The sequence below is a fragment of the Rhinolophus hipposideros genome, assembly GCF_964194185.1.
Source record: "Rhinolophus hipposideros genome assembly, chromosome: 5".
NCBI lineage: Eukaryota > Metazoa > Chordata > Mammalia > Chiroptera > Rhinolophidae > Rhinolophus > Rhinolophus hipposideros.
This window is the reverse complement of record NC_138051.1, coordinates 3029990-3044376: the sequence shown is the minus strand read 5'-3', so window position 1 is coordinate 3044376 and position 14387 is coordinate 3029990.

Here is a 14387-nt window from a genome sequence, read left to right as displayed (position 1 = left end):
GTGGACCTGTAAGTCAGTTGCTCTTGACAAAGCAGGTCAACTGAAATCTGTTCACCCTTCCCCCAAGCTGCTGCTAAGGCGCGTCCCACCCACTGGCCGCTTGGCTGGGCCTCTCGTTTATCTTTTCATCACTCTTGACTGGCTCTGGACTATTTCTGGATCCCATATCTGTCCTCTGACAAGTCCCACATTTCTGCCAGCTTCCTGGAGTCTATGACTGACAGGCATGGAAAAACGACATTGTCCAACAGAATCAGCATCTCACTGTGGCAAAAAATTGACTCGTCAAAAGCAATTTGGGCACACATGAATGTCCCCGGTCACTGAATGCACCCGTCACTTGTTCTCACCATGCAGAAGTTGTACAAACACTTACCCATCTTGAAGCATTTTTATGGTCTGGTTTTAATTTTGATGGATTTTTCTTTCTTCCTTTTACTTAAAAAATTATTTTTAGCTGATTATTCCTTCTCCGGGCTGTCTGGTATGACCACAAGCTAGAAACAATGTAATCATCCAATAGCAAGTGACGTTTCCCCTGCCCCTGGTGGGTGCTGTCTGGTGCGCAGGGTGCTGGCCCAGGCTCACTTTTCTCCTCCTACAGGCAATGTTTTTACTAACATGTGGTCAGGTCTAACCCTCTGTGTCCCAGGAATCTTTCCAACCAGCTGACCTCTCCCTAGTCCATCCCAATCTGACAGAGCACCTTCGGTTCCCCAGGTGGGTAGCAGGGGGGCGAATGGAGCAGAGCACTGCCAAGAATAACTGGTGACAAACGTGTCCCCAATCTGTGCACCCAATGTACTGCCTCATCTTGAATGTAGGCTGCACCTGAAGAGCTGCACCGGCTCACTCTCCCCAACTCCCTCCTCAACGCACAGAACTGAGGATGTCGTGTTAGTGAAATCCTCCCGTCACTCACAGCGCCAAACCTGCCCCCACTGCTCTCAGTCACGTGCCAGGCCTTGGAGCAGTAATGACGGTTACAACATCACCTGCCTTTCCATCTATACAGTTGATGAGTTGTGCATCAGTCTAGAAAAGTCACCCTGAAAACCAGCTCTAGTCTGGGGAGGTGACACACTCTTGTTTTGTTCCAGGAGATGTGGTTCAGCTGTCCTTGCAGTGGGGAGAGTATCTGCTGGGCTGTGAGCGGCAGCCTGACTGGGGAGGGAGGGATCTGTTCACCACATATGGCGGCTGAATCTCCCAAGTCCAGAATAAGACAGGTATTTCTAAATGAATCAGAGGTTTTCATCTCCCAAAAGGACACTCGTGCTGAGTTGAACGTACAGCCACTGAATTAGCCTGGGCCTATCACACAAATGAACTCTTGTCATTGTACTATTTCCTTGGTTGCTTTATGAAACTGAGTAAAGTTGTTTCTTGGTTCAGAGGTTGCAGCTGAAATGTTCTGTTGAGAAACAAATGGGAGACATGTTGCTAACAGAGTGTCCACCCTCACAGTGCAAAGTTGATTCTGCGATTCCAAAAAGCACACATTCTACAGTGTGATGAACATGGCAACAAAAACATGTTCTCCTTAGTTTTTAGGTATTTTGATTTGAAAGATGCAGTTTCAAATTGTTTTCCTCATTTCTATGACAATCTCAATGAAACTGAAGAATATATGAAACAAAAGATTGTTGATATCTTGTCCAAATGCAAACTAGACTTTGCTCATCTGTCTGCGTATTTACAAGTGGTGCAAATATAAATTTTGGAAAATTCCATTCAGTCTATGAACTTCTTACCAAAGAAAACATTTTAAATCTTACCTGTTAACTGTCCCGCACAACTTTTACCTAACACTGCTATTGTGATTTACCTGTGGTACTAAGACTTTCATAACGAAATTTTGGGTCACTTGTCAGTTTGCCGAAAGCCTGCAGACGCACTTAATGGGCTGTTTTTCTTTTAGAAGTGGAAGGAGATGGCCTCCTTAGACATGTGCCCACACGTTGTCTGGTAAAAAAGACCTGAAAACATTGACCTGCTATAAAGTAGTATTTTCAAAGTGTGAAAACTTCTTTAATTTGGAAATGTATTGAGGAAGAGAATGGAGAAAGCGGGTATGATAAAGTGGAGATTTTATGCTGTTTCTTCAAAAGTGATGATCTTTGAAGAAACCATCGAAAAAAGTAAAGTGCACCTGACTAGTTTCATTTAGGCTGTGACAAAAACTCATCCAATGAATAAAATGACTGATTTCTTGAAAATAAGACTGCTTCAGAACTAAAAAAAATCACCAGTGATGGACAGTCGAGTTAAACAGGACTTTCTGAATTTCTTTATTAAAACTGTAACTCATGAACTCCAGTTTCACAAGTTCAAATGACCTCTGTGCTTTAAAACCATTTTTCATGAGAAAAGAGGTTTAAGGTGTGATAACATTTGAAGCACTTTGAGATATTTTAAAATGATGGAAATTTTAGACATGGAGAATATCTCTGATGAATTTATGGTTGCAAAGGACCTGACTGAAAAACAGCTGGTCTACCAAAACAAGCCTTAGATACAAAGGGGAAGTGGAAATTAATTCTGTGAACCCTAAGGAAGAAGAGATGTACGGAGAAAGGCTCCTGGTGGATAACTGGGCTCAAATTTAAAAGCAGAGCCCAGCAGCTCTTTCTAAACAAGGGCCTCTCACACTGAGTACTTCAGGTGGAAACCCGCACGGACCGGCCCTCCTGCGCTGTGCTTCTGACATCTGAGCCAGCCCTTACAAAGGAGGTCCTGGAACCACATTTTAACCAATAGGACTAAGGACTTCCTTATCCAATTGAAGCTGCGAAACTACATTCCACCCTGCCCCACCCTACCCCCACTCCCCAATCAGCACCTGAACAGCTTCATTCTGACCAATCAGGACAGTGCCTTTTGGACCAATCAAACTTCAAGGATTTGGAGTCCTCATTTGCATGCAAACAGACCAATCAGGGAGGGGTGTGGGTGGGATGGGGGTGGGGGTGGCGGGCCCTTCTGTCTATATAAATCAGTTTCCCTTTGGAGTAGAGAATGTACTTTTCCTTTCCACTAAAGACAGTACATTGCATTTCCCTGGCTGGAGCTAAACCACCAAAAATGAAACACCAAAACCGGGTTCCCAGAGAAGAGCAGGTGGAGCAGAGCAGAGCAGAACTGTCTGGCCTGAGAGGGGCTCCAGGGCCTCCTTATAGCCGTGCTGTTCCATAGCCATGCTGTCTCTTAATTGAGCTGTAATAATATTGAGCTGTTTGCTCTGAATATAGTTTCCTTCTTCCGCACCTGAAACTCGCAATTTTTTTCTTTTTTTTTGGTGCTGAATTAGCACCATTGTCCATCTGTTCACAATTCTATAGGTCTAAAAATCTGCTGATGCTAGTAAGTAAAATCCAAAGGATTCCATGCTCAAACACGTTTGCTGAGAGGATATTTAGCAAAACCTAAGTAGCTTTTAGCTTGGTGTCATCATATTGAACTGACTCTAGAAAAGTGTAATCTGGGCTTGAGAAAAGCAGAGCTACAAGTCAAACTGAATTTTACTTTGGTCTGTTCAGTTTCACCACTAAAGAGAAGAAGAACGTTCTAAAGGCTACAAGCAATTCAGAGAAATATTATTGGGAAAGGACTCTGAAAGTAAAAATATTCTACAGTAGACTTGGACAGAAGGAAACATGCCATTTTAAAATAAATATAAGTAATATCTGTTTAATTAATATTATCTTTAAATTTCTTCTTTGTAGAAGTCTTACATTTATGTATCTTAAGAATCTACAATAATTAGTCTGTGCAATTTAAATATCCAATAGAGTTTAAAAAGTTAAAATAAATTGCCATATTGGAGGATAGAAAGAGTATAAAAATATTGTTATATATTTTTCTCCCACATATGTTTAGTTAGTCCTACTATTACTTAGTACTAATTGCCATTGTTTAACTAAATGCTACTTAGTTTAAATAATGGCATTTATGTAACAAGGTAAACAATATGGAATAATATGTAATTTCACATAAAGTTATTTTCATATTTGTGTAATAATATTTTTAAAGTAATAGCATATATTTGCATAATAATTTATTATATTTAATATTATGGGTTTTGGGGGGTTCTGGTATGGCATGGCCATGTTTTGGGTTGTCTTTCTAAAAAGTAGGTCATCTGTTTTTTCCACTCAGCATACTTCTCCTGAGATTCATCCATGCTGTGTCAGTAGTTCAATCCTTTTATTGTTAAGTGGTGTTCCACAGTGTGGATGTACCCTTGTTGTTTTTTTAATCCATTCACTAACAGTGGTTTTTTAAATTCATTCATGTTGTTTCTAGTTTTTGATGATTATGAATAATGTCATTGTAAACATATGCATATAGGTTTTTGTATGGACATTGTTTTTATTTTCTCCAGTAACTACCTAAGAGTGGAATTGATAGGTTGTATGGTGAATGTGTGCTTCACTTTGTTAGAAATTCCCAAATTGTTTTCCAAGGTGGCTGTACCATTGGCATTCCTACAGCAGTGTATGAATTGCTTTGGATCCTAGCTAGCACTTAATAACTTCAGAGTTTTAAAAGCTTTTTCTTTCTTGGCCATTCTGATAGATATATAGTGGTATTTCATTATTTTAAAATTTCACAGCAGCCATTTTGATGGACATTCACAACTGCCTCAAATGGAACTGAGACAAAAAGAAAACATGAAGAAAGAAAATTCCTCCTATGAAACTGAAGGATGGGACAGGTGTGGAAAAGCTCCTGGGATATGTGTGTGAGTTTGAGCGTATTCTGGGTAAGGAATCAGCTTTTGGCGGAGGGAGGGTAGGAGGAGTGATCAACCAGACTTTTACCCTCTCCCAGAAGCTCCCACCCACAGCCGGAAATGTTCCTCAAAGGAAAGCAGCAGTTGAGAGGAAGTGAGGGGAGGAGAGGGGAGGGGAAGACGGGAAAAGAGAGGAGGAGAGAGGAGGAGGGAGGAGAGGGAAAGAGAAGGGAGGGGAGAGGAGAGGAGGAGAGGGAAGGAAGGGGAATTTTAAGTTACTTTTCTGAGAGAGCTACATCATGTGGAAGCAGATTTCTCAAACTCCTCTTCCTTAGAAAGGTCACTGTCAGAGGGTGGCCGCCATGTGAGTTCTGTGAGGGCAGATTGCTGTCAGTCTCGTCCCCTGCTCCATCCAGAACCCTGCTCACTGCCTACCTCCTAACTGGAGCCCAGGAGTTACTGTGGGATGAACGACTGAGTGTTCCTAATCTATGTGGCTCCCTCGTCCGTCCCTTTGTGAACATCACCCAGAAGCAGTGACTGCACTCCACCAACCTGGGGGAAGCTCCCTTTGCTCCCCCTAGGCCCCACCTGGGGTTTCCTCATGACCTCTCACACCCCTCCATCCCACTGCACCTCCCTTCCCGCTGCTTCTCCTCTGGCGACAGACACAGCCTCATAACAACTCTCTAATTTATCTTGTCTGCACTAGATGCTGAATTCATAAATCCCAGGTCTGGTCTTGCCCCTCACACCCAAGCACCTGCACTGGCTCCTAGGTGCCAATGGGCAGGTCAGCCCTGGCTCCCTTCCTGCATCCCAGCCCTCTGTGGGGTTGGGATTTGGGTTAAATTCCACCTTCGTGTCTTTCATCCTGACCTTTCCTGCTGAAGCCACATCCTATCCAGCCAGTAAGGCCCCTCGAGAATCAGACAGACATAGGTTTGAACCACAGTCCCCTTATTTCCTAACTAAGGGGACTTTGACAAATGCCTTAACCTGAACTTCACTGTTTCCTTCTCCAGAATGGACAATACAAACACCTGCCTTTTGTGTGGTTGGAGGGAGATGGTATATATAAAGGGTCTGGCACATAGTAGGTATTTAAAGAATGATAGATATGATTTTTGGCAATTCCTGCCTTGTGTAAAGAAGGAAGAAAGGTTAAAAACGGGTATAATTAATTTTTTTCTGATCCCTTCCCAGACCCAAATGAAGATTTTTCCTTATCACCATCAGAAGAACTGCCTGGGAGAGATAGAGGTTCAGCTGTGGGTGCTGCTGCCTTAAGTCTCGTCACACTGGCATTTGGGGTACCCCAGCCTAATGGTTCACACTCCTAAAGAGAAGCTGGTCACTCAAGATGCTCCCCCAAACTTCCTTCCACACACAGTAGGAAGTATGGCCAGTGAGGGAGAACTCCCATTCTCCAGTGTGGGCAGCTGGGGTCCCCTCATGTTTGAGCTTCGTGAAGGAAGAAGGTAGAGATAAACCACCAGAACATGGTCCCTCACTAGCAGCTCCCTGGGGAGAATCCCTGAGCCAGGACTGGGCATAGGGCGGGGGTGGGGGATGGGGGCCAGAAAACATTAATGATGGTGGGAGTTCTTCCAAGAAGGGGACCCTTAGAAGTTCTCCAAATGAAGGCCTCCTTGCAATAGCAGTTTCCAGTATTGATGGTGTTCAAGAAGGAACATTATGACTGAGTATTAGGTGAGGAGTGTGAAGCTTTGCGTGGGATCTTTCATTATCTGTCCTCTCACACTCTGGCCTCATTCTGGGTTCTACAGCTGAGAAGGTCTGGAGGTTTCAAAGGGCTTCCACATGCTTCAGAAATAAACAGAAAACACTCATATGTCAATAAAGCAAGGGATTAAGGAAAGTAGGGGCTTTTACTACCAGGCCATGTCAGCACAAGGAGATACATACAAAACTGAGTCACTGTTAGTACAGCAGGTACTAATGATGTGGCATCATTATAGTGGTGATGAGAAAAAACATTGATTCCCCGCCGGGCCCCTGTCTGTGTGGAGCCTGCACCTTCTCCCCAGGTCTGTGTGGGTTTTCTCCGGGGACTCTGGTTTTCTCCCACATCCCAAAGCTGGGCACGGGAGGTGAACTGGCGTGTCTCCATTGTCCCAATCTGAGTGTGAGGAGGTGCGAGTAGCCCTGCGGTGGAAGGGCTTCCTGTCCCCTGTCCAAGGTGGGTCCACCTGGCGTCCTGTCCTGAGCTGCTGCGAGAGGCTCCAGCCCCCTGCCACCCTGACCTGGAATAACGGGGTTGGAAAATCATCCTCTCCTTTTTATTCATCTTTCTTAAATGTGTGTATAGCTCACATTTATGTCAGTGTTTAATATTAGAAGTATTTAGGGTCTTTCTTTAGAAGTTTGGTGATGTTTTTGTGACCAGAAATGTGTTCTAGGAGCTTAACTCTTGTCTATCAATTAACCTGTGGTCAAATTGGCTTCCTTATATGTTGTTTCACTTAAAATCTCAGTTTCCAAGAACCTATCGATGACATTGAGGACATTGGTGTCTATGACATTGCAGTATTTGGTGAAGGCATATTATTCTTTTGAAAATAAAAATAAAGACAGTAGGGGTGGCCAGATGGCTCAGTTGGTTAGAGCGCGAGCTCTCAACAACAAGGTTGGTGGTTCAATTCCCACACGGGATGGTGGGCTGCGCCCCCTGCAACTAAGGACTGAAAACGGGGACTGGACTTGGAGATGAGCTGCGCCCTCCACAACTAGATTGAAGGACAACGGCTTGAGTGGGAGCTGATGGGTTCTGGGAAAAACACAATGTTACCCATAAAAATTTTAAATAAATAAATAAAGAAATAAAGTAATTAGAAACTCCAGGAAAATCAAACGGTGTCCATAAAAGCCATTGCCCAAATATAAAGCAAAAGAAATGTGGCATGCCTTTGAGCAACAATTGATGGTGCCGCCTAAGGAAATTGGGTGCCTTGGGCCTTGATGTGTTTTTACGCCACCCTTTGGGTAGCCTGGGCATCATGATGTCAGATCGGAAAGGGAGGAAACGTACTCCTTGTGTATGCGCTCTGTCTCAGCAGCCAACTCGACTCATACTGGCGTGAGCATGATACTAGTTTATTGATTTTTAAAAAAACCTGTAAAGTCTATGGACAAAATGCAACTGTCGTAATTATGACTTCAAAACAGTATTTAAATATTATCGTCTTTTAAAATGTAAAAGTAAGACTATTACAGATAGGTTGAGAATTAAAAGAGTGGGGAGGGGAAGAGGAGAGATGCGAGTGGTATTTCCTCATTTTCTACTGTGGGAAGCCATTCGATTGTATCTCCACGCTATGGAGTGGGAAGTCAGGTATTGTTCAGAGCACAGATGTAACCAATAGGAGAGCTAAGATTATTTTAACTAGCAAAACCCAGGAGGAGTAGGGGAAGAAAGAATGGAACATATAAGTGAGTAAAAGTTATTTGTCATAGAAGAGTGTGTTAATTTCCTAGGGCTGCCTTAACAAAGTTCCCAAAACTGGGTGACTTCAACAACAGAAATTGACAGTCACGCAGGTCTGGAGGCCAGAAGTCTAAATCGAGGTGGTGGCCAGCTGGTTCCCTCTGAGGCTGTGAGGGAGGACCTGCTCCATCTCTCTCCACGTTCTGGAGGTTGCTGGCAGTCTGTGGTGGTGTTTCCTGACTCCAGTATCTGCCATCTTCACAAGGCATACTCCCATGTCTTAGCATTATGTGCCTCTGTGTTTCTTTTCTTTTTTTTATAAAGATACCAATTATATTAAATCAGGGCCCACCCTAATGACTTCATGTTAACTTGATGACCTCTTTAAAGATCCTATTTCCAAATAAGGTCATATTCTGAGGTAGTGGGGGTTAGGATGTCAACATATCTTCTTGGAGGAAATACAGTTCAACCCATAAAAGAGAATCATTAGATATTGTCTAAAGTTTCTATGTTAAGACATGTAATTAGGATGTTTGCAGGTCAATGTCACTTTAGTGCAGGCGAGGGCCCCTGCCCGTGCTTTACAGAGTTCTATCTACCCTGACCCGCTGGCCTAGAGTTGCCAGATGTGGAGATTTCAGACGAACAATGAATAGGTTTTTGCTGCTGCTGCTGCTGTTGTTTTTTTAGCATAAATATGCCCATTGTAATATTCAGGACATACTTATACTACAATTATTGTTGTTTATATGAAGTTCAACTCTAACTGGGTGTCCTTTATTTTATCTGGCAGGACTACCCTGGCCATGCCTTTCCAAGGGGCCCTTTCCACCTAAAGCCTGCATCCCCGCGTCCAGACCAAGCTTCCAGGACTGGGACCCTGGAATTCTCTACCCAAATTAAATGGCCTGAGCCTGCTTCAGGCCTCAGTAGGTCTTTTCACCCTGACCACTCCTCCCCAGAAGGACTAGACTGAGGTGTTACACCCCTAGGGCCTGAGTCAGTTTGGGGGAGGAGAGGGATATGGATAGAGCTTGGGTGTGAGGGCTGGGGTGTCTCCCTACGCCTGCCTGGGGCTCCTGGTGTGTAGGATGGAGCCTGGGTGGGGAGGAGAGATGGCACAGCTGCAGGCTGGAGGGCTGGCTCTGTCTGTCGGTCTCTTCTGGTGATGGAGTCTGAGGAGTCCAGGAATTCTCAGTTTGCGCTTGACCTTCAGGTGGTTATGAAGGTATGTTTGCCAAGGTAGGAGAATAGAACATATTGCGTAGTTTGTGGGATTGATAACTTCTAAATACTTAAAAACATGGTATGTGGGCCTCCAAATGTACCCTTGCCCCAGGCACTGCCCATGTTATGGGCAAAACTAAAAACAGAAACCCATCCCAACTTGTTGCCCCTGGTGGGTGGATGGGGGAAGGGAAAGATGGGCGTCAGAGAACCGTAGCACTTTGTTGTAAGCCTCTCTGTCATTTTGATTCTGTCGTACAATTCTCATTCTTTACTTTGTTAGGAAAATTGTTCGAGTTCCCAGCTCCTTCCTCAAGTCTTCCTGGTCCCCAGCTCTTCCCTCCCTTCTCAGAATTCCTGCAATCCTTGGCACGGCGCTGCATTCTATCCTGCCTGGGTGGCTTTCCCTGAGGCCTCTGCAGCCAACGCCCCATCCCCAGGCAGACTGGCTGCCTTTCTCCACTGAGACGTTGCCTTGGGCTGAAGTCAGCACGGCCTTGTTGCCCTGCCCTCCCCGTGGTCAGCAGCCTCTGTTGGAGCTCCTCTCCCTGCTCTGTCTCCTACTGGGGCTCCCACTTGCACCCCCTCATCAGCCCCTCAGGCTTGGGAGAAGCCTGCCTGCAGCCTCTTTCTGGTGGTTGGTTTGGAGCAGCATTGCATGGAAACTGCCCTGCAGCCTGACCTGTTGATTGAAAGCAGGTGTCCGCTTTGCCAAATGTTTCTGCTGTCAGCGTGATGCCCCACCCTCCTCCTGGCTGTCCCCGCCTTTCCCATGACTGATCTCTTCATGTCAGCCTCTGCCCTCTCCCCTCTGTCTGCCCGATCTCCCATTTCTCTCTCTCTCTCTCTCTCTCTCTCTCTCTCTCTCTCTCTCTCTCTCTCTCTGCATTACTCTCATCTTCTGCCTACTGCCTTGATTCCACTTTCCCTGCAGGGCACGGGGACGATTGTTACTCTCCCATTCCAGACCCCGACCCAGCATCATTACATGGGATTAAACCACTCTGCCCCACCCACCAAACCTGCACCCACATGTAATCCTAGCCTTTCAAGCTGATCCCTAACAAATGGCCCTTGGCCCTTTTCCAGCGCCCCACAACTAACACACGGTCTGGGATCCTGACCTTGTAACTCTGGCCCCAGGTTAGAACTTAGTTCAAACTCAGTCTCATTCATAACATTCCCCAGTCCCAGACCTGGCCTGTGGGAGGGGCTGGGGCTAAAACTAGAGATCTGCTATGTTCCCTGTGTTCGTGGCCAAGGTCTAGGTGCCTTGAAGTTGTGTGATCAGCCCGGGAAAGAACAAAAATAATTTCTACGAAATACACCCCAGTTAGTGCTGCTGCTGAAAACAGTCCCTTTGGAGTAAGAGAGAGGTCAGGAGAGAGCAGCGAAGATGGTACTAGGAGGGGGGTCCAGTGAGAGGGAGGGCAGTGCCACGCAGAAAGGAGGCGTTGGTGAGTCTTTGGGCAGATGAGGGCTGAGAGGCAGAGGCTTCCTGCTGGCAGCCCAGGGGTCATTCTTCATTCACTCCACAATGATTTACTGACCCTTTGGTGGGCTGGGGGTAAAGCAGTAAATCAAGTACCCACCCACATGGAGCTCACATTCATAGTAGGGAGATGGGCAAGAAACACGCTCACAGACATGTCAAGGGTAAATGTCAGGAAGAGGGACAAATAAAGCAGCAGGAGGGGACAAAGAGGGATAAAGCCTGCTCATATAAGGTTGTCGGGGAAAGCATTTCTGGGAAGCTGGCATTTGAAAGTCTCCATAGACAAGAGGAAATGAGCCCGTGAAAATTCATGGGGATAGAGTCCAGTCTGAGAAAAGAGCAAGAGCAGCAGCTCCAAGGTGGAGGAGGTGATGTGTGGGGTTGGTCTCAGGGTGTAGGAGGAGGTGAGGCCAGAGAAGTAGGAGCAGACCACGACAGCATGTCTGAGGATTGAGACCCAGAGAGAAGGGGAGAGGCCCTCACACCTTGGAGAAGAGGTGTGAAGAGGAAGGTGGAGGGTGGAAAAGGGAACAGGTGAGTACACCTGCTGTGGGGTCAGCCTGGGGCCAGGTCAGCTCTGCCTGGGCTTGGGGTCTGGGCTGAGGCTGAGCCAGGAGGGAAGATGGGCCTGCCCTGCCGCCCCTGCCCACAGCCTTAGGTGCCCACACAGTGAGTTATGCTCACGTTACCCCATATACCCACAGGTATGCGCCCACCAACAAACATGGAAAACCAGTACATTCTCCGATGTGTGCAAATAGACATGATTGGGCACAAACGCATGCATGCATGCAGACTCCTCATTAGAAATTCTAGAATGGCAGAACATCCGGGCTGAAGGTCATTAGGCCCTCACATCCAACTTCCACACAAGACAGAGAAGCCGAGGTGCCGGAAAGGGAAGGACTTTCTCAAGTTCTCTAATTGGGTGGTCTGGGCAGATCTCAATATCCGCTCCCCCCCCCCATTGCGCGCGCGCGCACACACACGCTCACATGCCCCAGCAAAGCTCCTTCCATAGCCTCATATTTTCAAGGGCCCAGGCCGGCCTCTCCCTTCCAGAAGACACACAGGCTTAAACAAGTCCCGCCCTGAGTGGCTGGACTTCCTCCCAATCATTCCAACAATGATTGTGTGGAGGGAACGTGGGCTTGGGATCAGGACCGACTGCCCGCTTGGCTTGATGACAGCAGCGCCATGATCGCCACTGGCCGGCCACACATCTGAGTGCCACTGTCTTCCTCTCAGAGCTTATTTCAGGGCCCATCAGACCCTCTTTCTCCATCTCCCTTTCTGTGTCTTGCTTCCTCTCTCTACCTTCAGGTCTAACCCTGGCTGTCAGTGATTCTTTGCTTTCTTTCTCTTATTTCTCCATCTCTCAGTTTCTCCTCAGTCCTCTCTGCTGGGCTCTGTTCCTCTCATTCTATTTTCTCTCTTTCCCCAGGACCTTTCTTTGCCTTCCAGGAAAAGCTGACGTGGCCTCCAGCAGCCCCCGGGTCATCAGGAGTGGGGCCTCTTTGGGGTGTGGGGGTATCAGGCTGAGCAGTGGCAGCTGGAGAGGCATTGGTGGGAGGGAGGGGTGGGAAAAATGGGAGGAGAAAGGGCTGGGCCACTTTGGGGCAGGGAAGGCTGGGGGAGATGGAACAGGAAAGAAAAGCCTGTGGGGAAGTGAGCCGCACCTGCCCTGCTAGGATGAGCAGCTGTTCAGGTTGGCCTTCGAAAATGCTCACACCTAGGAAACTGGAATAGCTGGCCACTCCCCGCTGAGGCCCACAGGCGGCAGGGTGGGGCTGGCAGAAGGGAGTCTCCCCTGCCCCAATTTCCCTTCTACTCTTGTGGGGCTGCTGAGGACCCAGGGATGGTGGACGGGCCTCTCGGCCTCCATCTGTGATCAGGGTACAATCAAGGCATCGGCACACTCCAGGAGGCCCCCATCTCCAGGCCTGAGCCCAGCTTGGGGGAGCCTGACAACCCACAAGGAACTCCTGGGCTGGGAGGAAGAAGGGGAGCTGACTTCTGGCTTGTTTCCTGTGGGATGGGCTTTTCAGGAAGAACTTTCAGCCGATGAGAATAGAGGGGCTGCCTGGGAGGTAATAAGCCCCATCCTTGGAGGTGTATACGACCACTCCTTGGGCCCAGCAGGGGGGGCCCTGTGTGTCCCCCTGTGAAGCATGACGTCCTTCTTAGCTGAGGCGCTCTGGGCCCTGGGCGCCCTTGTCCCTTGTCCTTCCTGATGGAGGTGGGGTCTGGGCAGACATCCCTGTGTGCCCAGAGCTGTCACTGACCCATATGTGCAGACTCAGCTCCGCCTAGGTAGGCAGGTCCCTCTCACTTCTCCTGCCCTCAGGTCCCCACAGCTGTCCAACAGTGGGATTCTGAGGGCAGCCATCAAGGTCTTTGAGGAGGGGGAATAGGCACCCCTCCCCCAGGAAGGCTGGTAACAAACTCACCCACCTACCAGAGTGTGGGCCTCTCACATTGTATGAAATAGCCCTAAAATGTCCTGTCCTAAGGAACTGCATAACCTTGGACACATCCCTTCTCCACTCGGGGCCCAGAATACCTACCTGTAAATGAGGATGTGGAGAAGGTGACCTCTAAGGTGCTTTCATTTCTGGCGTCTGATGCCCATCTAACTCACCCATTTACTGAGTCAAGGGATATTTAGTGATCACCTTCTCTGTGCCAGGGACAAAGCACAGCTGGGAGGACGAGCTCCCCGCCGTCAATAGGCTTCCTCTCTCCTAGAGGGGTCTCACATTAAACACATAGGAATACATTTCTGCTGAGTGAGTTAACCGAGGAAAACTCTGATGGGAAAGACAGTCCCAAAACAGTAAGCAAACAGGAAAAAAAATGCAGATTGAAGGAAGTAGACAATGCAGATAGAAGGAAACTTTAAAAAATAATAATAAAAGGGCCATTATTATCCTCAGAGAAATAAAATATATATCCATGAAACAATAATGGGATGCAATATATTTTATTTTTAAATCAATTCTAGTTACCATGCAATATAGTTTGAAGAAAACATTCAGCAAATGAAAAGGAATCTTTAAAATTTTAAATTTATAAAGCAGAAGTCAAAATGGTAACATTGAGATCGAAGGACAAAAAGATAAAGAGATGGAACGAAAGAGGAAAAAGATAAGGAAGTTGAGGCCCTTCCGTGGAGCACATCTGGTTATTGACATTCCAGAAAGAGAACAGAGAAAATGAAGGTCAGGAAATCATAAAGGAGCAAATCAAAACCTTTTCCAGAGCTTAAAAACATGAACTTTCCATTTGAAAGGACAAGCCCTCTCCAAAGCTAAGCACGTGAATTGTCAGAACATGGGAGAAAGAGAAGGTCCTACAGGTTCTAGAAAGAAAACCCCCAGGTACCATGCACAGAGTTGATGTCAGAGAACTGGTGACCACCCCCCCCCAATACCAGCACTGTGAGCAACATTAAAACAATGGCATTAAAGGGAGGGCCC